General features: G+C 35.1%; 1 protein-coding gene across 1 annotated transcript in view; it reads right to left on the bottom strand.

The window, feature by feature from the left end:
- The window catches only part of GABRB1 (gamma-aminobutyric acid type A receptor subunit beta1), a 391,432-nt gene that overhangs the window by 103,403 nt on the left and 263,121 nt on the right, over positions 1–24,908 (bottom strand). The window lies entirely within an intron of this gene.

Raw genomic sequence — 24,908 nt, forward strand, 5'->3', positions numbered from 1 at the left:
ACAAACATTTGAGAGATCCTAAGAGACTACTATGAACAATTATACATCAGCAAATTGGGTAGCCTAGATGGATAAATAGAAATGGATGAATTAATAGAAATATATATCCTGCCAAGTCTGTTTCAAGAAGAAATACAAAGTCTGAACATTATAAGGAGATTGAATTAGTAATCAAAACCTTCAACAAAGAAAAGCCCAGGACCAGATGGCTTCATGGGTGAGTTTTACCAAACATTCAAAGAAAAATGAATGCTGTCTTTAATGAAAAATAGAAGAGGAAACTCTCCAAAACTCATTTTCTCCATATTTTAATTGATGCATTACTATTGTACATAATAGTGGGATTTGTTGTTACATATTCATACATGCACATAATGTAACAATATAATTTGGCCAATATCATTTCTCAGTATTTCCCCTTTTCTCCCCTCCTTTCCCTGGTTCCTAAATTGTACTTATTTCACTTATCATAACATCTTCATGTTTCATCCATTTTGCTGCCTATGACATAATTCTGTTCTTTATGGCTGGATAAAACTACATTGTGTATATACACCACATTTTATTAATTATATACCAATATATACCAATATATACCCACATTTTCTTTATCCACTCAACCATCAATGAACCCCTAGTCTGCTGGTTCCATAGTTTATCACTAAGTACGATGACTTTAATTCTTTAGGATAAATGCTGAGGAGTATAGCTGGATCATGTGTTGGTTCCATTCCTGGTCTTTTGAGAAACCTCCACACTGATTTCCATAGTGATCGTATTCATTTACAATCCTACCAATAGTACAAAAGTGTTCCTTTGTTCTCCACATTCTCTCCAGAATTTTTTATTGCCTATTATTGTTTGTGTTCTTGACTACTGCCATTCTCACTCATCAATCAAACACCTATTATTTAGGATTGCTCTCTGGATTGTAAGAGTTGACGTGTGTAAAGCTCTTAGCCCAGTGCCTTGTACTTAGTAGATGTTCCCCAAATGATGGCCACTATTACAGCTGTTATTACCTCATGGCACTTTACATATTTACTAGTATAGTATCCTTGCAATGTCTCTGCCAATATTTGTAGAATTAATGAATAGGAAGAATCTATATTATGCATCAAAACTTACCTTTCTCTCCTGCCATAACCTAATACAATAACAATGAAACCAGCTTGCTGTGATTTATGATGCCTCACACTCTTCACTATTAGAGAGTGCTCTTAGATTAATCTCTGAAGCCTTAGTTCACTTATGTTCAGCAGGTAGTTTATAATCAGGGAAGAACACTGCCCTGGAATTAGAGTCTCCATATTATTTGTTAGTTCCTGTAGAGTTTCTATACTTAAGCAAAACTCTGGGACCCTGACTGTAGATATTCTACTTCAACTTCCATTATGTCCCCATTTTCTCTTACTTGAGATGGTTTTCTGGTGTGGTGGGTCTGAGAATAACTGAAATTCATATCTGTGCACTCTTACAAATTTTTGGTATCACCGTGGAATTGAAACAGTATTTTTTAAAATTAAGTGAGCCTCCCCTACAAAGTGAAACCATAATTTAAATAATTCATAAGATCAAAATTTAATAACTAGTTTTATTCCTAGCTTCATCCTCAGCAATTGCATCTGAAATTTTCTAGAAATTCTTTATGAAAACAGAAGCATAGCTATTTCTATTTTTATGAGTAGGAGTGCACTCTGAAATAATGATAAAGGTTTAGTATAGTAAATACATAAAGCAGTATCATAGTTGTATATTATCATTATGAAGTCTTATGTACCTTATATAATTGTATGTGCTGTCCTTTCACATGGCTGGCAACACAGTAGGTTTCTTTTCAATGACATTATAATAAACGTGTGAGAAATGTGTTGTAATCATTGACTATGATGTTAGAACAACTACAATTCACTGGGAAATAGGGAGTTTCCAGCCCCTTTGTAATATCATGGGACCATCATCATATGTGGGATCCCTTGAGGATGGGGATTTTATGTTGCACATGACATAGAGATACTACATATATAAATATATATATATATATATATATATATATTTCTTTTTCTTTGATTATGCATTAGAGCAATCACAGTTTAGAGGCTGACAAAGTGAGTTATTGATCTGGTCACTTATGTTAATCTAAGAGGAAGATAGGTAACTTCTTCCTAAAGAAATTATTAGGAAAAACCTTGGTCTTTTCCAATGTTTCTTTGACTTTCCTTATCAAATAAAAGTTCACATTAGTACATTACTTTTGAATTCTTTCTTAGGTGGGACATTGGTCAATTTAATTGAATGTATTTGAACTTTAGGCAGGAACATGGGAGTTTTTAAAATTAAAATTTTTTCTCAAAGTGTTTTACAAAAAATTTGAAGACCAATTGTATTCCAAAATTACACATGAATGAATTTTACCTTATTGCTTCTTTTTTCCTGTTCCTATGAACATATGGATTGCTTAATTCAAATTTATTCACTTGACAATAAATATATCATGAATATCTTTTGTTGTCTGAAAAAGAAGCTCTACAATATTAATTTTATAGTCAGTACAGTATTTCAACACTTTAAATGAAATTACACAATAAATATTTTAAAATATTTTTAAAATTTGTCTACTGTAATCTTTGTTTAATAGCTATTGATGGGTAAAGGAACTGTGAGACTATAAACATTCTCTGGGAATTACTAATGTATGGCTAACACTATGATCCTGTGATTATATAATGGTTCTCAATCAGGGATGATTTTGCTTTATATAGGACATTGACCATGTCTGCACTTTTAATTTTTATGCTGGGGCTGAGGTGTGATACTGGAATTAGTGTGTGGAGGCCAGAAATATCACTAAAAATCATGTAATGCCCAGGAGAGTCCCCAAAAAGAAAACACTACCTGTTCCAAACTATCAGTGATGCTGAAGTTAAGAGCCCTGCTACAATGTTGCTTTTTCAAACAGTTTTCCTCTGTGGAATTCTTTAATAAAATGAAACTTTATAGGCAACCTCAATATATGAAATACAAGTGAAAAAAACCCCATATTTGTCAATATAAAATAACCTTAGAAGTTTAAATGTTGAATCTATTTCAGTGAGCACCCAAATTTGAAAGCAGTGACTATTTATGATGAAGATTATGGTTTTACCTATTAGCACCAATGTATTTTTTTGCGTTTTATTTTATTTATATATTGTTGAGAAAATCCTAACAAATTGTGAAGTACACGCTTTTAAAATTCTTAATGACGAAACACGGGCTACCCTGAATTGAAGAAAACAGCAGCAATGATAACAACAATAAGAATCCCAGCACTTATGCCAAGAAACCACTTTATCATCAATGAATCTTTACAGAATTCAAGGACATTCATGGGTGGTAGGTCTCTAGAAGTACTTAATGATGAATTAGAAGGAAGCTTTACTTGGTGCTCCATGTACCATAAGTTAACCTGACAGCAAAGTTAATATTATAGTGGTTCTGAATGCATTAAAATGTGCATGCTTCCTATTTTAGTTTAATTATAATACTTTAAAATGAAATTAGAATCAGGTATTTGTAGATCCATTAAAGAACTTTAGGGATACTTTAGGATATCATTTGTGTCCCTCTGGTCAGCATATGTCACTTAATTTACATTTTCAGATACATGTCATCTGGTTAGTTAACCACTTCATATCAAAATCAGGACATGCATTGAAATCCAATACTGAACCACTAGTTCACAAGTTGGGAGGCTCTGGAGTTTTTATAAAGCAGTTTGTAAAGTCAAAAAAGCATTGTTAATAAAATGAATAATTAAATATCTCACATATATAGTTACTACAGTTATGCATAATAAAAAACTCCAAAATTATTAAAAAATTACTGAAATTACTATTGTAATCTATTATGATCAATCCATTCAGCAATCAATAGATGTAAGGCATACAATTGATTATCACCATGGGAAGCTATACATTTTACCAAAGCTTGATCATGACTTGTTTTTTTTTTCTTTTTCTTTTTTATTTTTTTGAGCCCTTATTGCCTGGGTATTGTCTGTTCCCAAATCCCACTGGGATATCAAAGAGAGTTGAGTAATCACACAACTCAGCAAGGGAAGGACTCAATAGCTCTAAGAACTTGAGAAACAGCTTCCTTCTTGGGAACTACTTCTTCCAAATTTCCAATGCCCAATAGGATTTCATTGGCACAATGTAGGTGAAAACACTCCCAAGATTATTTATCAGGGATTGAAGTAAAGTCACAAAAATACAATACAGTCACCAGAAACCAGAGATCATTGGGACTCAAGACAGCAACCCTTATATAAGCAGGTACTCATAAATTCATGTTTGAAATTTGTACAACAGAGAGTGGGACTCTGATCATTTCAGAGTTTGGTATTTCTAAATTTTGTAATGCTATGGTTAAGTGAGTTGTGTGCATGAGCTCTTTGTGAGAAAAAAATGCTTGGCGAGCATTTCCAGATTATCAACAAAAGGAGGGATGTCCTAAACAGGGTTCTGTTTGGCTCTTTTCTCTTCTGGGTGAGAATTAACAACTGCAACATGATTGTTTCTTGTGTTTCTGGTTGTTCTCCTTTCCTAATATGATTCTCCACCAGTGGTTAGTTGCCTCGATAATTAATTACCACATCTACACAGAAATGTACTCATGGGACTGACTGCAGGCTAATATCAACAATGTTCTGTGGAGTTAAAGGTGTCAATGATCACAAAACTGGATGGGTGACTGGCTTCAAGATTGAATTATTTTCTAATTGTTTCTAACTTTTCACATTCAAAGTATTCATTTCATATGTGCAAAAATATGATTATGGGCAGATAGCAAATTCAGGTAAACTGTGCTACAGGCAAAAGCATTAAGTACTGGTTCTAAAGACAGCTTTCCCAGAGGTAGATTCATGATAGCATAACATTCATCCTTCTTCTTTCAAAGACATTTAGAATGGCTTACATTATAATCCAATTTATTGACATTTCAAAGGTTAGGTCAGAACACTATAATGGGCTGTTAGAACTGTGGTCCCATGACACTTTGGAATGAACACAAATAATGTTGTTGTTGCAGTATTCATTTATTAAGGTTTATGCTGCATGGTCATTGACCTTAAGAGTCACTGGAATTGTAAATCATATATATTTAATGTCTGAAGGCAACATGATTCTCATTGCTGGCAAAACACAATCCAGGAATCCTAGCTCATAAGTAGCTTGAAATCTAAGTACACATATAGACTCAGAGAATTACACGTATGCACATGGATAAAGCACATTTTAAAATAAGAATGCGAACTTAAATGAGTAAATTATATATAGTTGAAATTTTCTGATAACGTCTAATTTTATAAAGATGAGTTCCCAAATTTTAAAAGTGATCTCTGTATAATATAATTGTCTAACTTAATAGGATCTCTATGAAAGGCATATGAGAAATACAGGGGGTGGGGAGGCTTGTAAATTCTGAGCCCTATTTATAACCCTAGGATTGGTGAGATGGTTAGTGTGGAGCAATTAAAAGAGTCAAGTGTTCGAAGCATGGTCTATGGCTTGCTTGTCCTCCAGGCTGCATCCTTAATCCATGTTCGGTATATCCCCCAAAGAAACTGGTGAAAGGAGGGAGAAGGGTTAGCCTAACTCATGACTAAAGAACTTTTATATATTTTTTCAGCCAATAGTAAGTGTTCACTGAAATAGGTGGAAAATAATTTGTATTATCTTCATAGTTCACAATGGTAGTCTCTTTAGGAAAATGCTCGGTATTTGAAGGAAATCCTATGGGCATGAGTTAGAAGTGATTAGAAAACAAAAGGGGATAAACTGCTGTGTGAAATTTAAGAGGAATTTAGACATGGGGAAGCAAAGGGTAGAATAGGGAGGAAAAAACCTTAAGAATAGCTGATATTTTTTAAGATTTTTGCTTTTCTGTGACACCACACTTTTCCCTATTCACCTAAACCAAGTCTTACAAATACCAAGTGAGCATCTGCAAGCACACACATACACACACAATTAAATGTTTTATTTTTACACTTGAAATAATGAAAAAGGACTGAATTCCACATCTTGATAGCATTTGTGGAAAAGTATTGTGTAAATATCATGTACTTAATAGTTGGTTTTCATGAAACTAATTAACAACAAGAAGTCCTTCAAAGCCAGAGATGATCACATCATGTAAGCCTTTTGGGAAGCCTCAACCATCTTGGTGAAGGTGGTGGACTTGTGTAGGTGAGGACTGTGGGTTAAACAGCTCTTTCCTGGACTACTCTTTGGTACTTTTGCCTACTAAGGAGGCAGAGCGGTGTGAGTTATGTATTATCTGAGAGTCTTGTGTGATGGGTGCTGTGCTAAGTACTTTACATACTCTATTAGTATCTTATTGTTGATGTGACAAATAGCACACATTTAGTGGCTTAAAACAACACAAATTTGTTCTTTTACTGTGCTGAATGTGATAAGTCCTAAAAAGTGTTGGCTGGGTTCCTTCCAGAGACATTAAGGAAGGATGGAATTTCCTTGCCTTTTCCAGCTCTTTGCCTTCCTTGATTGAGGATCCCCTCCATCCTAAAGCACCTAACTCCAACCTCTGTGGCTGTCCTCTTCACTGACTCTCCCTCTTTCCTTTTATAAGGACCCTGTGATCCCACTTGTCCTGCCCAGATAATTGAAGGTCACCTCCTCTTCTTGAAATTCTTAATTACATCTGCAGTCTTTCTTGCTGTGTGAGGCAATGTATTCCCAGGCCCAGAGAATCAGGAGTTGGTCTTCTTTAGGGGCATTGTTCTGACTACTACATGTGAATTGCTTAATTTATCACTCATAATAGCCTTCTCATATCAATGCCATTTTCACCCCAATATCAAAGATGAGGAAGCTGACACCTGATGGTGTTTAGAAATGTTTCCAAGTTTACATGGTCTATAAATAGAAATGCTAGGATTCAAATTCAGATATGCTGGACTCAAGAGCAAAGGCCTCTCCAATTACTCTATTAAGTCAGAGGAGTCTAAGAAGAGAACATTTGATTCAGTAAAATTTCTCTTGCAAGTGGTAAAATAAACTTAAAAAAAATCAAGGGTTAACCTTATATTTTTAGTATCCCTTTAGTTATTGATAATTCAGGGCATTCTTTATTTAATCAAGAATGAGTATAAAAATGACAGAGGACCTACTAGGAATCAGGCACAATTGTTGAGTATTAGAGCAGTTAGGGTATGAAAAATGGTAGACTGAGATAGACATCATTACCCGATGTACATGTATGATTAACACGAATGGTATGAATCTACATCGTGCACAACCATAGAAAGAAATGATGTGCCCTATTTGTGTACAATGAATCAAAATGCAGTCTGTAAAAAATAAAAAAAATAATAACTAAAAATATCCAAGTAATTCAAGGGAACATTCGTGGTGTTATATTTATTATTTTTTTTTTTAATTTTTTTTTTGGTACCGAGGTTTAAGCCTAAGGGTACTTATCCTCTGAGACACATTCCCAGCCCTTTTTATATTTTATTTAGAGACAGGTCTTGTTAAGTTACTTAGATCTGGCTAAGTTGCTGAGGCTGGCTTTGAACTTGTGATCCTTCTGCCTTAGCCTTCCAACATGCTAGGATTACAGGCATGAGTCACCTTGCCCAGCTTGATTGTTTTTTAACTGTATATATTTGCAGAAGATAGAACATAGAGTCATTGTCTAGTAATTTTTATAAAATAGTAGAAATATGCTTATTTCTCTTTTGGGACTATCATCTTTGCCATTTTTCTACAAGTTCAAATAACTTACATCAGAAAAATATTCACATTATCAAGAAAGCATGAAAATCACTCAAGATTGAAGTACAAGAGAATTTAATCCTATACTTGGTAACTCGAAAAAAAGGTGCCTTAACACAGGTTCATGATGTTCCATGAGCAAAGATATTACATGGGTGGTATGCTGTGTGGAATAGGGAGAGAGAAGTGGATTATTACATGTACATGGAAGTTCAATGCCTTGCACATTATAGGTACTCAATGAACTGTAGCTATTATTATTTTGAAATTATTTACTTCTTTTTTAAAAGTATTTTTAGTTGTAGATGGACACAATACCTTTATTTTATTTACTTATTTTATGTGGTTTTGAGGTTTGAATCCAGTGCATCACACATGTGAGGCAATTACTCCAACCCTGAGCCATAAACTCAGACTGAAATTATTTACTTCTAAAGAAACAAATATGTGAACTGAAGTTGTGGCTCAGTGGTGGAGCACTTGTCTTGAATGTGTGAGGCACTGGGTTCAATCTCAGCACCACATATAAATAAATGAAAAAAGGTCCATCAACAACTAAAAAAGAAACAAATACATGTAAGGTTACCAGTAAAAATACATTGTAAGATTAATATGTGATCATACTAAATTATCTGGAAAATATAGAAAATTATAGGTCAGAAAATAATAATGACCCATAATCTCATAAACACAGTTCTAAGATTAAAAAAAAAATTTTTTTAGCATTGGGGATAGAATCCAGGGCTTTATGCATGCTAAACAGGTGCTGTGCCACAGAACTATACTTTATTTATTTCAATAAAGTTGAAATTATTCCATATGTTCAATTTCATATGATGCTTTGGGAAACCTATAGGCAAAATTTTTCTTAAGTCTTTAATACCCTCCATGTACAAAATTTAAGTGAATACCCAGATTCTGCCTATAGATACTTCATGGTTTATTAAATCATTTATCCATTGGTAGTACTTTAAAAATCCACACTGAATAATTATTATTTTTGTTGCTTCTCTTTTAAAAATTTTTATTCTTATATGTTATTTTTAGTTTTTAATTATAAACTAACAAATTATATTGGTCAATATTTTATAGGATACAATGTGATGTTACAATTTATGAGTACAATGTGGAATAATTAAATTAAACTAATTTACATATCTATCTCCTCCAATACTTATCATTTTATTCCTGCAAGTGTGCTTCATATTTACTCTCTTCATGATTTTGAAGTGTACAGTACATTATCATTTACTGTAAACCCCACTAGAATAAACAACCTCAATTTCTTATGGAACCACACAGATGGGCACTTAGCATAGCAGCCATGAGCAAAAAGAACAAAGCTGGAAGCATCACACTACTTGATTTCAAACTGCTGCTAAGTGATAGTGATAAAACAGCAGTCTGCTACCAGGAAGGTAGACACATGGACTCATGGAACAGAACTGATCATCAACTGGTTTTCAACATAGATCCAAATATACATGTTAGGAAAAGGACAGCCTCTTTAATAAATGGTGCTGGGAAAACTGGATCTCCATATGCAGAAGAATGAAATCAGATCTTTATCTGACACCATTTATAATTTAATATTTTGATTCCCATTTTCAGGTTTTTTTTTTTTTTTTTTTTTTTTGACCAGGGATTGAACCTCAGGGTCATTTAACCATTAAGGCACTTCCCAGCCCTTTTTTTTTTTTTTTTAATTTTGAGACAGGGTCTTGCTAAGTCGCTGGGCTGGCTTTGAACTTGCAACCCTCCTGCCTCATCTTCCTGAGCCCCTGGGATTATAGGCATGCACCAAATGCTCGGCTTCTGTTTCCTTTTCACCCTCTGTTTTGTAGACCCAGTGTTGAATGCCCATGACCCTTTCTCAGTGTGGTCCCAGTCATTTTCAGATAATTTGCCACATGCCGAATGCTGTGTAAATGGGCTCATTAATGTTCATTTCTTTTGGCCAGAGTGAACCACTCTGTAAATATGAAAAGCAGTTCATAAATCAGCATGGGGGGGATTGAGGGTGAACCACAGAGGTAATAAAGGGGCAATAGTAATTAACAGACAGGTGTGAAGAATCCAGGGCCAGTCCTACTCATGTTATACCTTGTATATCCAACGGAGTTCAAGACAGACTATGTGCCCCAAATCATATCATTATATTTATGTATCTGTGGCATGTACAAGCACTTGTTAATCTTTCTTTGACATTTAGTATTTCCTAGTAACTGACCTGCTGAAATATGTTTTAGGGAGAAGAAAAATAAGGCTATCTCCTCCGAATCAGAGCATCATTATTCTTGATATTTTGATTAGCAAGAATTCTACAGTGGACAAAACTGTGAGGAAATAAAAAAATAGTGGGTTCTAGAATAATGAGAAAGGCCCTAGATACTGATGTAAAAGTAAAAATAAAAATAAAGCACAAAGAAAATGTTTACCTGGAATGCAATGTTAGGGCATGATAATCAGTTAGTACAGGATAATGTAGGGAACATTCCTCAAGCTTATCTGTCAGCAGTCGCTGACACCATGGTCTAAATAAACCAAACAGTCTGAACAGAGAAACTGAGGGAATGGTAAATACTTGCCATGTATTGAAGGCCTTTGCACTTACTGAGGCTGAGCTAGGAGCTGAGGGGAAGCCTCACTAATCAAGCATCACAGCAAGCTGTGATGTGAGCGCACCCGTACTGCCTCACCTCATGCTGTGTGCTGGAGCACACCCTTCCTCCAGGCCTTTGTCTCAGAGTTGTTGCTGGGCAGACTCACTTAGGGATACTTGGTTTGTTTACATTAGTATGACATATAACTTACCTATGGGTTGGTTCTGTTATGTTTAAACAAGTGTCTTAACTTGATTGGATAATGTGCCTATATATGTCTTGTACAATCCTAAGTAAAATTAGATCTGTGCCTTCTAAGCCTGGTCTCTGATGTCTGTTTACTGGAGTAGGCATCGTTCGTCCTCACTCTCAGCGAACTCCCATCTCCAAAAACAAGAGGATAGTTTTAAAAAGAACTCAGAATTAAAAGGTAAAACAAAGACTTCCTCAATAAAACTCCTAAAGTGCAAGAAGTAAAATCAAGAATCAATAAATAGGATGGATTCAAACTAAAAAGCTTCTTTGCAGCAAAGGAAACAAACAAGAACGTGAACAGAGAGCCTACAGAATGGAAGAAAATCTTTACCACCTGAACCTCAGGTAAAGCATTAATCTCCAGGGTATACAAAGAACTCAAAAAACTTAACACCAAAAAAACCCTCCCCCACAAAAAAAAACCCAAAAAAACCCCCAATCAATCAATAGGCAAAGGAACAAAACTGGCACTTCACAATGGTCCAAAAAATATTTTAAAATGTTCAACATCTCTAGCAATTAGAGAAACACAAATTGAGACTACACTGAGATTCCAGTCAGAATGGCAATCATCAAGAATACAAGTAAACACAAATGTTGGCAAGGATGTGGGAAAAAATGTTCTCTCATACATTGCTGGTGGGACTGCAAATTGGTGCAACCACTATGGAAAGCAGTATGGAGATTCCTTAACAAAACTTGGAATGGAATCACCATTTGTCCTGGTTATCCCACTCCTTGGTTTGTACCCAGAAGGCTTAAAATCAGTATACTATAGTGACACAGCCACATTGATGTTTACAGAAACTCAATTAACAATAACCAAGCTCTGGAAACAACCTGGTGCTCTTCAACAGATGAATGGATAAATAAAATGTGGTATATATACACAGCGGAATATTACTCAGTCATAAATAAGAATAAAGTTATGGCATTTTCCAGTAAATGCATGGAACTGGAGAAATAAGCCATACCCAAAAACCAAAGGTCAAATATTCTTTGATAAGTGGATGCAAACCCATAACAAGGGAGGGTAGAGGGGAAGACTAGAATTTCATTCGATTAGACAAAGGGGAATGAAGAGAAGGGAGGGGAGATGAGAATAGGAAAGGCAGTAGAATGGATCAGATGTAACTTTCCTATGCTCATATATTAATACATGTTAATTCCACATCATGTGCAACCACAAGAATGGGATTCTAATTGGACTAGGTTGCACTCTATGTATGTATAATATGTCATGTATATAAAAAAAAAACAAATTAAAAAAATAGAGGTAAAGCAAAAAAATGGGTTTTCTTTTAAAGTTATTAATTTTGACTTATTTATAAAACTACTCTACTATTTTGCAAGATTAGCTCTCCCAGAATAAAGAGTTAATGCATTTACTGAAAGATCATCAGAGTCATCTTGAAATAATATTCTAAAGGAGAAAAACTGAGGAGTGATAGAACATCACAATACTGTGTTTTCTGAGGTCAGTGGCTTTATGTTAAGAAAAAAGAAAATCGAACCAAAAGCAAACAGATGAAAGGAAGGAACATAAATTTGTGCAAAATTGTGCAAAATTCCCTCCCTCCTCCCTCTGGAAACAAGGGCTAGTCTTGGGACCTTATTCTTTTAAAATAAGCAATAAATATGTAAAGTTTCTGAAATTAGGAAATGTTACTTTTAGCACAATGACTATTAGCATTGTGGAACATTTCTATTTGTATTTAGGATTCTCTTTCTTCCTTTTGAAATTTGGTATCATAAACATTTTCCTCCTCAGCATCAGGATTATACATTTTGCAATAGGAAACAATATACCTTATACTGGGCACTGAGATGGTTCTCTACATTATCAGTTTAAAATAAGGCTAAAATGACATTTTAATGAATATGTGATTTTTCATATTTTGGATTATTTCTCTGGGATAGAAACTCATAAGCAGGGTTTTCTTTTCTAAGGTCCTGAAAATGTTATGGCTTATTACAATATATAGGGCAAAACTATTTTTCTTAAAGGTTGTGTTAAGTTATAACGCAAGGGAGAATCAACTGTCCTTCACCAAAGTTCAACTGGATATTGTACTGTTTTGTTCATTAAATAGACAAAAAATTGTACTTCTAGTTTAAGTTTTTAATGATTAGCCCATGAAGTATTTTTAATATTTTTGTTTGCAAGCTGTATTTGGAAACATTCTTTCTCTAGAAATCAAAATCCTTGGTGGTGTGTAAATTTAATGATTAAAAGAATCTAAGCACAGTATTTCACTAAACATCAGGTAGGAATGAAGAGCATCCAACATAGATTAACTTTGCTGTTGTCTTGTTCAGTTAGGTAGATGGATAAATATATATTTAATTTAATAACAATTGAAATATATTTTCATGGTTTTTCTGTTAAATGCTTTTTTTGGGGGAGGATATAAATTAGAGAAATAAAATTTATAATATAGTATAGGGTGCTTTTTAGGGATCGCAATGAATACCATCAAGTTTAATGTATTTATATATTCTGAAAGGCAAAAATAGGGAACTTTAGACATTTCCAAGTTAACAATTAGGCATTCCAGATATTGCAATTATAATGAAACATGATTTTTATCCTGTGCTTTTCTTAAAATGGTCATATTTTATGAGCTACAAAATGAAAGTAGTGTTCTTTTCTATTAATTATAAATCCAATGTTAGATAAGTGTATTCTGGAGGAGCCAGTATATCATTAAATACTATATTAAGGATAAGAAATAATATTCATCTTTATAACGAAGAAATTATAAATTAAAACAATGATAGACTATTTTTCAGCCATCTGAGACTGGCCAAAATTAACAATGGATGATAACAATGAATGTTCATGTCCCTATAAGAAAATCAGAAATCACACACTTCTGGAGAAAATAAATAACATATTTGTTATGATAATTGTTTGGACAACATTCCATACAGTGGCTTCTAAACTTAGTGATTCCAATTCTAGGTGTCCATTCATGTGTACACAGAGACAACAGCAGAGATGCTAGTAAGATCAGCTTGCACACCCAAGTTGTCCAACCAAAGAGAAAGGGATTCACAGTGCTGGTCTGGTCCCTATACAATGCTGTCAAAATGAACACACTAGAGATACTGTATCAACACAGGTGCACCTTATACAGTGTTGTGTGGTGAAACACATGCTGCCCCCCTCCCCATGCAGAAAGTGTGCTTAGGGAAAGAAACGTTTATTTAAAAGCTTACAAGAATAGAACATTAATGTATGTGCCTTAGGATATCACACATGTAGTAAAATAAAATTTGTATGTGAAATGATACATGTACATTTAGCTTGGTGGTGACATATGGGCAGGGAAAGCAAGAGGATGGGATGAGGGTGGAGTTTTAATCTCTCAAAGTTCCTCTTCCCTTCCTCTACCCTTTCTCCCTTGGTCCCTCTCTTTTTCTCTCTCCCTCACGTATTTCCTTTCCTTTCCTTTCCCTTCCTCTCTTCCCTTCCTTCCCTCCTTCCCTCCCTCCATCTCTTCTCTTCCCTTCCCTTTGACTGTCATTTTTTCTGTAAAGAAAGCTGAAGAAAATAAGGTGACATGTTAATGTATTTTTAATATCTTCATTATTCTCCAATTAGATGGACTCAGAAAAATTCTCAAACAACCCTACATATACCATCATTTTAAATGTTATTTTGACCCGGGAACAGCCACTTTCTGGTCTTCTGATCCAGAATTCTCCCAAACCAAGTAAAGGAAAACATTATTTTTTTTTATCTCTCCTTCACATTCACTTATACCTAATTGGCATTTAATAGTGGACTATAATTATAATCTTCTGAAATGAATCCCTTCACTCAAGAAATGTCAATTTATATGAATCTTGGAGTTTGAAACTGTGATCTATTTCCTCACATTTCTCTCCAAAATTTGCAATTACACATTTATTTGTTTGGTTGCTTGTTACTGCTGTGGCTGTTGCTTGAAGAAATGGTAAGTACCACAAGGGAAATGACCTGATAATGATTCATTTACCAGGGTCCAGCCCAGTGTCTGGCTCAGAATTAATGTGTGAATTAATAGAATTAATATGGAACTTGAGGAAACACTAAAATCATTACTTCTCCAAGGAAGACAGAAAAAGACTAACATACTGTCTTCACTAAAAATCTATGCCAATGTTGCTTGGAAAACACATTAATGGTAAAGGTCCATTTTTCTCGACCTGACTAAATTTCTTACTAAAAATCATGGTGAGTGCATTGGCTAAATAAACAACCACAGATAACTAGCTTTGTGGTCCTGGAAAATTAAATTAAACTGGGTTTCACGTAACTTCTCCTCTGTTATGGTTTTAGATGCTCTCTGGCTTCAGAGAGAAGTGGCTAAAATACTGGTAAGTATATCAAATGGTTCAAATTTTGTGTATTTTAAAATATTTGAATGTGATTTATTAACTTGATATTTATGAATCATATTAATTATCAATACTCTCATGGTAAATAAAGCATTTGAAATATGTAAAACTTATCACATGTAAATAGAAGATATTTCTGATGAAAGTATAAATAATATTTGCCTCATAAGTCAATTCCTAAAATTTATGTTCAGTTTTTCTACAAATAAATTTTTCCATTTAGAAAAGAAGCTTAATTGCTACACTTATTATCATTATTATTATTTGCTACTGGACATTGAACCTTCCTAACTAGGTTCAATTAACCACTGAACCACATCCCCAGACCTTTTAAAAAAATTTATTTGAGATAAGGTCTTACTAAAATTGCTTAAGCCCTTGCTGAGTTGCTGAGACTGACTTTGAACCTGCAATCCTCCTGCCTCTGCCTCCTGAGCCACTGGGATTACAGGCATGGGCCACTACACCTGGTTTAAATGCTACGTTTCATAGTGGAATTAGACATACAAGAGTAGAAGGAAGAGTACTAGGCACTTTGCAAACATTATCTCCTCAAATCTTCCCAGCAGCCCTCTCTGGAGGCCCTTGTTGCAGGGTCAGAAGAGAAATCTGTTACCATCAGGGGAAGGAAGCAATCAAGGACTGTGAGTTTTGTGCTTGTGTGTTAACTCTTGGCAAAAGTGTAGATCTGAATTTATAAGCATGCTACGTGTCTTTGTATTTGCATTTCAGACTTCTCATTTCATAAGGATAAGTGTAAAAGATTTTGAAATGTACCAAAAAGATTTCTAGCCTCTTGTCTAGTGGTCAGGATTAACTCACCTTCCTTGTCTTTGAGCTGTTTTGTAGTTCGGTACACTATAGAAAATGATAGTTCTCACTTGTAAAACTGCAATTACAGTTACTTATTATCCTGTAGGAATTGGCCAGTTTTGCCAATTTGGATTTAATTGTCCATTTTTTTTGCAGTGTGCTGTCTTTTCAGAGTGTCTAGCTCTTGGGTTCTCCTTTCTTTTTCTTTTTTTTTATTGTAAACAAATGGGATACATGTTGTTTCTCTGTTTGTACATGGTGTAAAGGCATATCATTTGTGTAATCATAAATTTATATAGGGTAATGTTGTTTGATTCATTCTGTTATTTTTTTCCCTTCCCCCCACCCCTCCCACCCCTCTTTTCCCTCTATACAGTCCTTCCTTCCTCCATTCTTGCCCCCTCCCTAACCCTAACTCTAACCCTAACACTAACCCCTCCCACCCCCCATTATGTGTCATCATCCACTTATTAGCGATATCATTCATCCTTTGTTTTTTGAGATTGGCTTATCTCACTTAGCATGATATTCTCCAATTTCATCCATTTGCCTGCAAATGCCATAATTTTATCATTCTTTACGGCTGAGTAATATTCCATTATATATAAATACCACAGTTTCTTTATCCACTCATCAATTGAAGGGCATCTAGGTTGGTTCCACCGTCTGGCTATTGTGAATTGAGCAGCTATGAACATTGATGTGGCTGTATCTCTGTAGTATGCTGATTTTAAGTCCTTTGGGTATAGGCCAAGGAGTGGGATAGCTGGGTCAAATGGTGGTTCCATTCCAAGTTTTCTAAGGAATCTCCACACTGCTTTCCAGAGAGGCTGCACTAATTTGCAGCCCCACCAGCAATGTATGAGTGTACCTTTCTCCCCACATCCTCGCCAACACCTGTTGTTGCTCGTATTCTTGATAATCACCATTCTAATTGGGGTGAGATGGAATCTTAGGGTGGTTGTGATTAGCATTTCTCTTATTACTAGAGATGTTGAACATTTTTCCATGTTTGTTGATTGCTTGTAGATCTTCTTCTGTGAAGTGTCTATTCATTTCCTTAGCCCATTTGTCGACTGGATTATTTGAATTCTTGGTGTAGAGTTTTTTGAGTTCTTTATAGATTCTGGAGATTAGTGCTCTATCTGAAGTATGAGTGGCAAAGATATTCTCCCACTCTGTAGGCTCTTTCTTCGCATTGCTGATAGTTTCCTTTGCTGAGAGAAAGCTTTTTAGTTTGAATCTATTTGGGTTCTCCTTTCAACTGGATATAATATCTTACTAATTGAAATCTTTGACCCATGCTTTTTAAAAATATTTTTACCTGATTTTATCTTTTTAGAATGATTTTCTTGCACCAGTTGTGAGAATAATCACCATGATATCCAGTGGATTTACCTAACAAAGCCAGCTAAAGTGTGTTGCCAAAAGTATATGGGGGACTTAAGCTCGGGTATGCCTTTTCTTGGTTTCCCGAGGAGAAACTCGAGAGGCGATAGATTGTAACTTTTCCAACTCTATTTCTCTGTCCTCTAGTGATTTTTTTTTTTCTGGTTTTGCTTACAGCCACTAAGTTATTCTCCATTGTTGACAACAATGACTGGAAATTCGAGTTTCATGGTCTGACCATCTAATGATTTATGTAAATTTTAATAGATGATCGAGGCAGGGTTGTGTACTCTGTTGGGAGAGAGACAACAGAGGCTGGTTTGTTGGTCTTTTGTGTTTGTTTTGTCTATTTGCCCATTTTGAGTGCAAAACAATGGAGAATCTTATGCTCAGTGGAATGAAAAGTAGCCATTTGCTATCTGGATGATGAGTTTTGATATTTACTCTTGATCTGTGGCAAAAGTATAGATCTGAATTTATAAACACTCTGTCTTTATATCTGTGACTCGGAAAGGTCTTTACACTTTATTATGTGAGAACATTAATAAATTATATTATACAGCCTCACAGCATAAAATAACTTGCTGTTGACTGGTTTATTTAGATAAATAAATGCTAATACAAATCAAATACTCCTAAATTTTCAGAAAATAAGTAAACTACTTATATTTTAAGTGTTTTGGACTTAAACAAAATAGTTTCTTATAATAACTAACATGGAAACACTTTAAAAAATCCATGTTTAGCTAATAAATGTATCTTTGATAAATTAGCCTAATTTAGAAAAATGTAGTTTAATATAAAACAATGTTTCTGACATATATATTGAGTATAGTACAAGCATACATTTTGTTCTACCTTGCTTTCCCTAAACTTACATGGGTTTAGAGATAAAATATACTACTTGAATATTGCATAATATTTAGGATTATGGAAAATATAAATTTATGTTCAAATAAATTGGAACATTATCCTGAGAAATTTTACTTCAACAGCAATTATGTTTTATAATTGAGAACATAATTATGATATCTAGCTTAAAATCTAGGATTGATGTTAAATTGGGTTAATTAATGAATAATCATTTGGTGCCAGGATAATTTCTAAGTAAAATAGAATCCTCAAACATTAATTATTGAATATGCTTTTTGTATAAATTTACTTTTTATTTTTATGCTATGAAAGGGTTGTAGCTTTAGGTTATATTAATGAATGTTTATTTTTGTCACTTTAAAAGATGTTAAAAGATTATATTGGGTGCTGGGGTTATAGCTTAGTCGTCGAGTGCTTGCCTAGCACATGTGAGGCCCTGGGTTTGATCTTCAGCACCACATAAAGATAAATAAATAAAATAAAGGTATTGCGTCCATCTGCAACTAAAAAAATGTATTAAAAGATTATATTTGGTTGCAAAAATTGTGTTATATGAGTTCATGAGCTCTGGTGGTCAGTCGAAATGCTTATATATAACAGTTTTCAATATTCTACCACTTAGTTTTCTGTGTGAAGTGTAAGGTGGTAACTTTGGTTAAAAGTTATAATTAATAGGACTAGCTAAAACTGGAAACAATAGTGATAAATAAATACAACTGTATGTGTGTGTCTGCATTATTTAAGGAAAAAATGGTTCTAAAATATTTTGATCTTCTGACCTATTAACACTTTCAAGTTTATGAATATTTGCCATATTGAAAATTAAAGTTTAGGCATATTTTGCTTTGTATTTATTGATTCATCTTGAAAGAGCAATGATAGTTGCATTGCATATTATCATCTTCATGTATTTATGAAAATGGTTGACCATGTAGATACTTTGCCTCCTAAATTGAAGTGTACATATGTTCCAGAATATAAAAGATCACAATAAAGGGCAAATTCTGAAAGTGAATTTATTGGCCTTTATCTATAATATCTGAGTCTGATAATAAACTATGAAATATGTAAAATTTTTAGCATGGTTTAACTCATCTCCACTGTTTTGCTTACATGATTTCCTGATTAATGACTTTTTCACTATGTGGAAAATTATCCTGTGTAATTGGTTTCCAGATTACATAGACTGTCTCTTCCTAGAATAATTTAATTTTCTCTACTTTGTGTTCTTGAGCATTATAAGTTTATTATGCCCTTGGTTATTTAAGAAAATAAGAAAACAAACAAAAAAATCCCTAATTACTAAGCTGGAACCAGTGATTCTATCTTAATCAAATGTTCAGATCTCTGATGATTTTTATTTATTTTGCAATTCCTAAATCACATGGTTTATCTCTATATTTAGACTTACCTCCATCTACATCTCTATAAAAATCTATATATCTATCTTTTAAATAAAGCTGTTCCATTTTTCCCTGAGTCCCTGAGAATCACAAAGTAATTTTGTAAGAGTTGCATATAAAGAATAGTCAGAACACACACTTATCCTGCCTCAAATTAAATTTGTGTAGATAAAACATTATTAATATAAATGTTTTTGTAACAGTTTTATAGTTTGAATATTTGAACCCTTCAACAGACACGCTGTAATTAAATCGCCATAACAATATTAGTTGGCAAGGTGATTAGGTGCTTAGGCCATGAGGGCTATGAATGGACTAATACCATTATCTTGGGAGTGTGCTTGTTGTAAAAGAGCAAGGGCAAGTTCCATTTGGCCCCTGCCCCAGCCCTCTCTTCTTCTCTTACAATTCCACTTCTACTCTAAGATGGTGCAACAAGAAGGCCCTTGCCAGATTCTGACCTTGAGTCTTGAACTTCCTAGCCACCAGACCTGGGAAGTTCTGTTCATTATAAATTATACAGTCTGGTGTATTCTTCTATGATAGCACAATATGGACTCAGACAGTAGGCTTTATGGTAAGTTCCTGGGAATTGGTCAATGCCATTGCTTTCCAATACATCTTTTAACTTCAGGAGAAACCCTGGACAAAATTCTTACAAAATATTTCTCTTGAGTTTTTTCTATATTGATCATAGTCCTGAGGATATTAAACAACAATATGTAACATTTTCAGTCATCATTTTAGTTATTATTTAAAGGAGTTAAACAGCATAAAAGTACAGTTGTTTGTTGTCCACAACCTCACTTCATTAATTTGAAGTAGCATCTTCTAGACAGTACGGTTCCATTCTGTTCCACACATGCCATGGAGATCTGCAGCTAGACAGGAAGGTGAGGTAGAGAGGACAGTCTTTCAGCATTCCCTACCACATTTGTAAGGCATATACCCTCATTTGTTCAATTTTCTTACTTCTTTCACAGTTTTTGTGCTGAATCACATCCTCTGAAGGCACTACATATTCTTGGCTCTCTTATTCTACTTTTGGCTAATGTAATGTATAACCTAGTTGATATCTAAGGGGCTATAAAAGTGCAAGCTAAAAATGTTTGAGAAACTGGCGGGTCAGGATTTTAGGTAGTTATCGCTTCAGATTTAAGAGAGGATTTAGAATGACACTCTAAGAAAGAGGTCACGAAATCCTTTACCCCAGGGAAACAAGAAGCATGAGACTATAGTCACCTATGGCATTCTGACCTACATGGCAAGATTCTATGACTCCCTCATGACACGAAAACAATAAATAGCTCTAGTAAAAAGTCGTCTTCTGCTTATTACATTTTGTACCTGGAATTGACCAAATAGTGAGCAATGGTCAATCAACATCCTCTGCTATTCTGGGCCACCAATGCAATTTAAGTCAGTTTGCTCTAACCTCCTCCTTCTTGTGTGTTCCCCCACCCCCAAGTCTGGGCAACTAGAATTTGTGTTTCCTCCCCAGGTGACCATTCTCATTTTGGCTCAAATAAACCTTTTGGCAACCATACTTGGTGTGCTTCAAAGTGCCTTTTAGGTTGACAGATTCAAGTCATCAGCTCTGTCCATGGATAGAGTCAGTAAGTCCAGTAAACTCTACTGTATCATACCTGGATTTTCTTTGCTCACCCTGCATTCCCCTTATAATTTTGATAGTTGAAACTGCTAATTGATAGACTAAGCTCCTAAAAATAAGGTTCACACTATTTTATTGAGTGGCTTATTTGCCTTAGTGAGCATACATCAGAGACCAGGACAAGACATTCTGTGTTACAGAGTTTAATTAACTTTCCTAAATGCAGGCTGAAGATTGAGGACAGACGCATGGGTTGATCACATCACTGGGTCTGTAATAATCCATGAAAAATCTCCTCCACCCCAAAATCAATTTTGATTTGTGATTACCAGCATTTCAAGTTTGACTGTACATGTGATAACTATGTGTCACAATGCACTCACATTTTCTGAGGGAGCTCATTTAAAACAGTAGGTTCAAAGTGGAAACAAAAACTGAAAGAAATAAATGCCCTTGAAAATGTGCATTTCTCTAGTTTTTATTCAGACAGCATGGGGATTTGAAAGGGTCTCTGTGGACCAATGGTTTCTGTTTCACATCATCACAGATGATAATGGATCCACAGGGAAGAGTCAAAAATTCCTCTGTTGTTGATATGCATGTCTCCTTGGCTCAGAAGAAAAAGAAAAAGAAAAACAAAACTCAACCAGAAATCAAAACAAAACAAAAATGTCTGGTGTTGATTCCTTTACTTACTCATATATATTAATCATTTAAATCAAGATACCAGGCTAGTGAATGTGTGTAAAATAAAAAGATATGATTACATAAGATATAAGTATATTAGATGTATAAATGGATACAATGCTTGTGGTCAAGAATGTGTATCACTTCCCATTGCCGTGGAGGAAATGATAACACGTACGCATTTTTTGGTGCAGTGAAGTTTTTTCTCTTTAATGTGGACAAAAGGCTTTCCAATGCGGAACTACTCCAGGTTATAAAGAATACAGGGACCAATCAGAAAGTTGTCCCTGCTGCGGATGCATGGACATATCAAGTAAACGCCTAAAACGTGTACTGTACACAAGCCAAGCACAAGGTACATCAGTCAATCAGGAGTACTTTCTGAAACTTGTTAACAGCTTCAAGCTTTTTTTGGCACCGCACCAGGCGCCATCTTGAAGATCAGGCCAGGGCGTGCCCTCCTCTGCAGGCCCTCAGAGGCCAGCGTCCCTGACAAAGGTGAGCTCTAGGTAGACTGCCTGTGTTCACAGTCAGACTCCATCAGCTGTTGACCTCATGTAAGTTGCCTGACTTCTCTGTGACCTGGTTTCAAGTTATAATAGTATTAGTAATAGAAAAAATAACAATCTGTAAAAAATTTAAATATTCCCTTGAAAAAAAAGGACTCAATAAATGTGTGCTACTGTGATTATGAGTAAATTATTATGAGGAACCTCCAGATCACAAAACATTTTAGTTATGGAACTCAACACATTCCAGGGGCTGCTAGATCCTAGGAAAAGAGAACTAAGATGGAATCTCTATCTTCATGATGCTAACAATCTTGTGAGTGGTAAAGACATAACATTTTAGTGCTCTATTACTGCTAGATAGATGTGTGTACAGAGAAAATATTAGCTTCCTATTGCTGTACTGTGTAACGAAGTACTCCCCAAATTAGCAGCTTGGATCTGTTATCTCCTAGGTATTATTGGCCAAGAATCTGGGCTTGATGTAGTCTCATGCCTCTGCATCAAGGTCTTTCATAAGATTGTTGCAGTTTGTTCTCCAGAAATGACTGAGAAAGGGTCCACTCCCAAACTCCTTCTCATGGTTGATGGTGAGGTTCAGTACCTCATATGATGCTGGACTGAGTGACTCAATCCCTTGCTAGTGTTTAGCCAGAGGGTCGTTTTCAGTTCTTTGTCACAGAGACATTTCTACAGGGTAACTCTTAGCTAGCTTCCATTGTAGCAAGAGAGAGCCAACTAGGTAGAATTGAGTCCTCTTTCAAACTAAATTCATTAGTGATGTTGTAGCACTTTTGCCATATTCTATCCATTTGAGCTGAATCACTAGGTTCAGCCACACTCAAGAAAAATGAGTTACACAACTTAGTGACTACCAGAAGTTGGGGTTCATTGAGCTCCATTTTAGAGGCTGCCTGACGTAAGGGCCAGTGTGGAAACAAAGAGTGTAGAGGGAAGACAACAGAAACAGCATGACCTGGGGTTTAAAGAATAAGTAACTATTCATTGTCAAAATGTGTAGGAAGGGCATTCTAGGTAGGGAGACTAAAGTGTGTAAAAGCATATGGAAAAACATGATGAGATCAGGTGTCCTAGGAAAAATTATCTCGATGCAATGGGGGCTTGCAGGTATAGTAACGAGCAAACCACCCACAGGCCATGAAACAGAGAGGTTCCTTGGTCAAATTGAAATACTGGATTCATGTCATGTGTTTAATCAATTTAAAACAGAGTGAAAAAAAGGGGAAGATATGAGAGAAGCTACCATTATGATTGGGTATGAGAAGGTATGAGACCCTAACTATCTGAATTCTAGGGGATACAATGTTCATATGTTCCCTCTCTCTCTCCTTAGCTTCCCTCCTGGAGGTATGAGTGACAGGAGAATAGAAGTTCAAGCAAGGTTGTCCACAAGATGCAGAGAAAAGATTAGGGACAACAGCTGTGTGATGGTGACAAGCCCCTGAACAATGATGGGTTTCATTTGGCTCTCTTAGATGGAGCACTTTGTAGACCAGAATGGCTAACGGGTGGCCACTTTGAGGTATCATAGTTGTCAATTGATGCTCCAGACTTTGATCTTTTTATCCCTTTCTTTCTGTAAGTAACACGTTTGTTTTCTCAATCGTATATATTTTTTTCTGCTTACTTGTCCTTTGGAATGTCATACATGTCATTAATTTCTTGCCTATAGTAGGTAACAGCTTGTGAATTCTTGTGAGTTACTTGCTTTCTCATTATCTATACTTAATTATCCTATGAGTTTTGCCCACATCTCATAAGCTACTGGCTTACTCTCTGTGCCCAATATTTCTTATAAATTTCATCTGCCTTTTTTTTTTCCTTGACTTTTTAGCACCTTTGAATATAACAAATGCACATTATATCAAGGAACTTGAACTATTCTGGTGTGGTTGGAGTAAAGGGGACTTGCCAAGAAAGAGGAAGAGATAAACGTTGAAAGGTAGAGAAGACCTTGTATGGAAACATGAACTTTATCTAGCAGGCAATGGATAGTCACTGAAGGATATAAGAAGAAATATAACTTGATTAAAAACATCACATTGTATAAGAATAATTGAAAGTAATATATGCTAAATTCCCAATGTGGTTCAAATAAGATGATGCATGCATTTCAAGGTAGTCAAAAGATGTCCCCCTGGTGTCATTTGTGTAGGCTCCAGGGAAGATATAGCATGCTTAATCGTCTGTGAAGGAAGGAAATGACTTTGGTTGAAGGCAGAAACCATGCAAACTGAGAGAAAGACATAAATCACTGGGCCTCTTTTGGAACTCCTACTGGTATATCTAAGAGGACAAAGAAAATGATTGTCCTTTGTGTACCACAGAAAAGTTTTACATCGGCTGAATAATTTGGATTTTGACACTTTTTTTCAAAATGGTAAGAATTTATACCAGTTTTTTAATTTGCAACTTAGTTCACGCAGAAATTTAAGTCTTGTATATTGCAAATAAATTGGTGATTAAGACTAGATGAGCACCACCCTTCTTCCTAGCTACTCCCATTGTGCTGGGACCTTCACAAGGAGATTGGGAGACAGGCAGAACTAACAGGACTCAAGAAGAGATACCAA

Source organism: Sciurus vulgaris (genome assembly GCF_902686455.1).
Source record: "Sciurus vulgaris genome assembly, chromosome: 9".
NCBI lineage: Eukaryota > Metazoa > Chordata > Mammalia > Rodentia > Sciuridae > Sciurus > Sciurus vulgaris.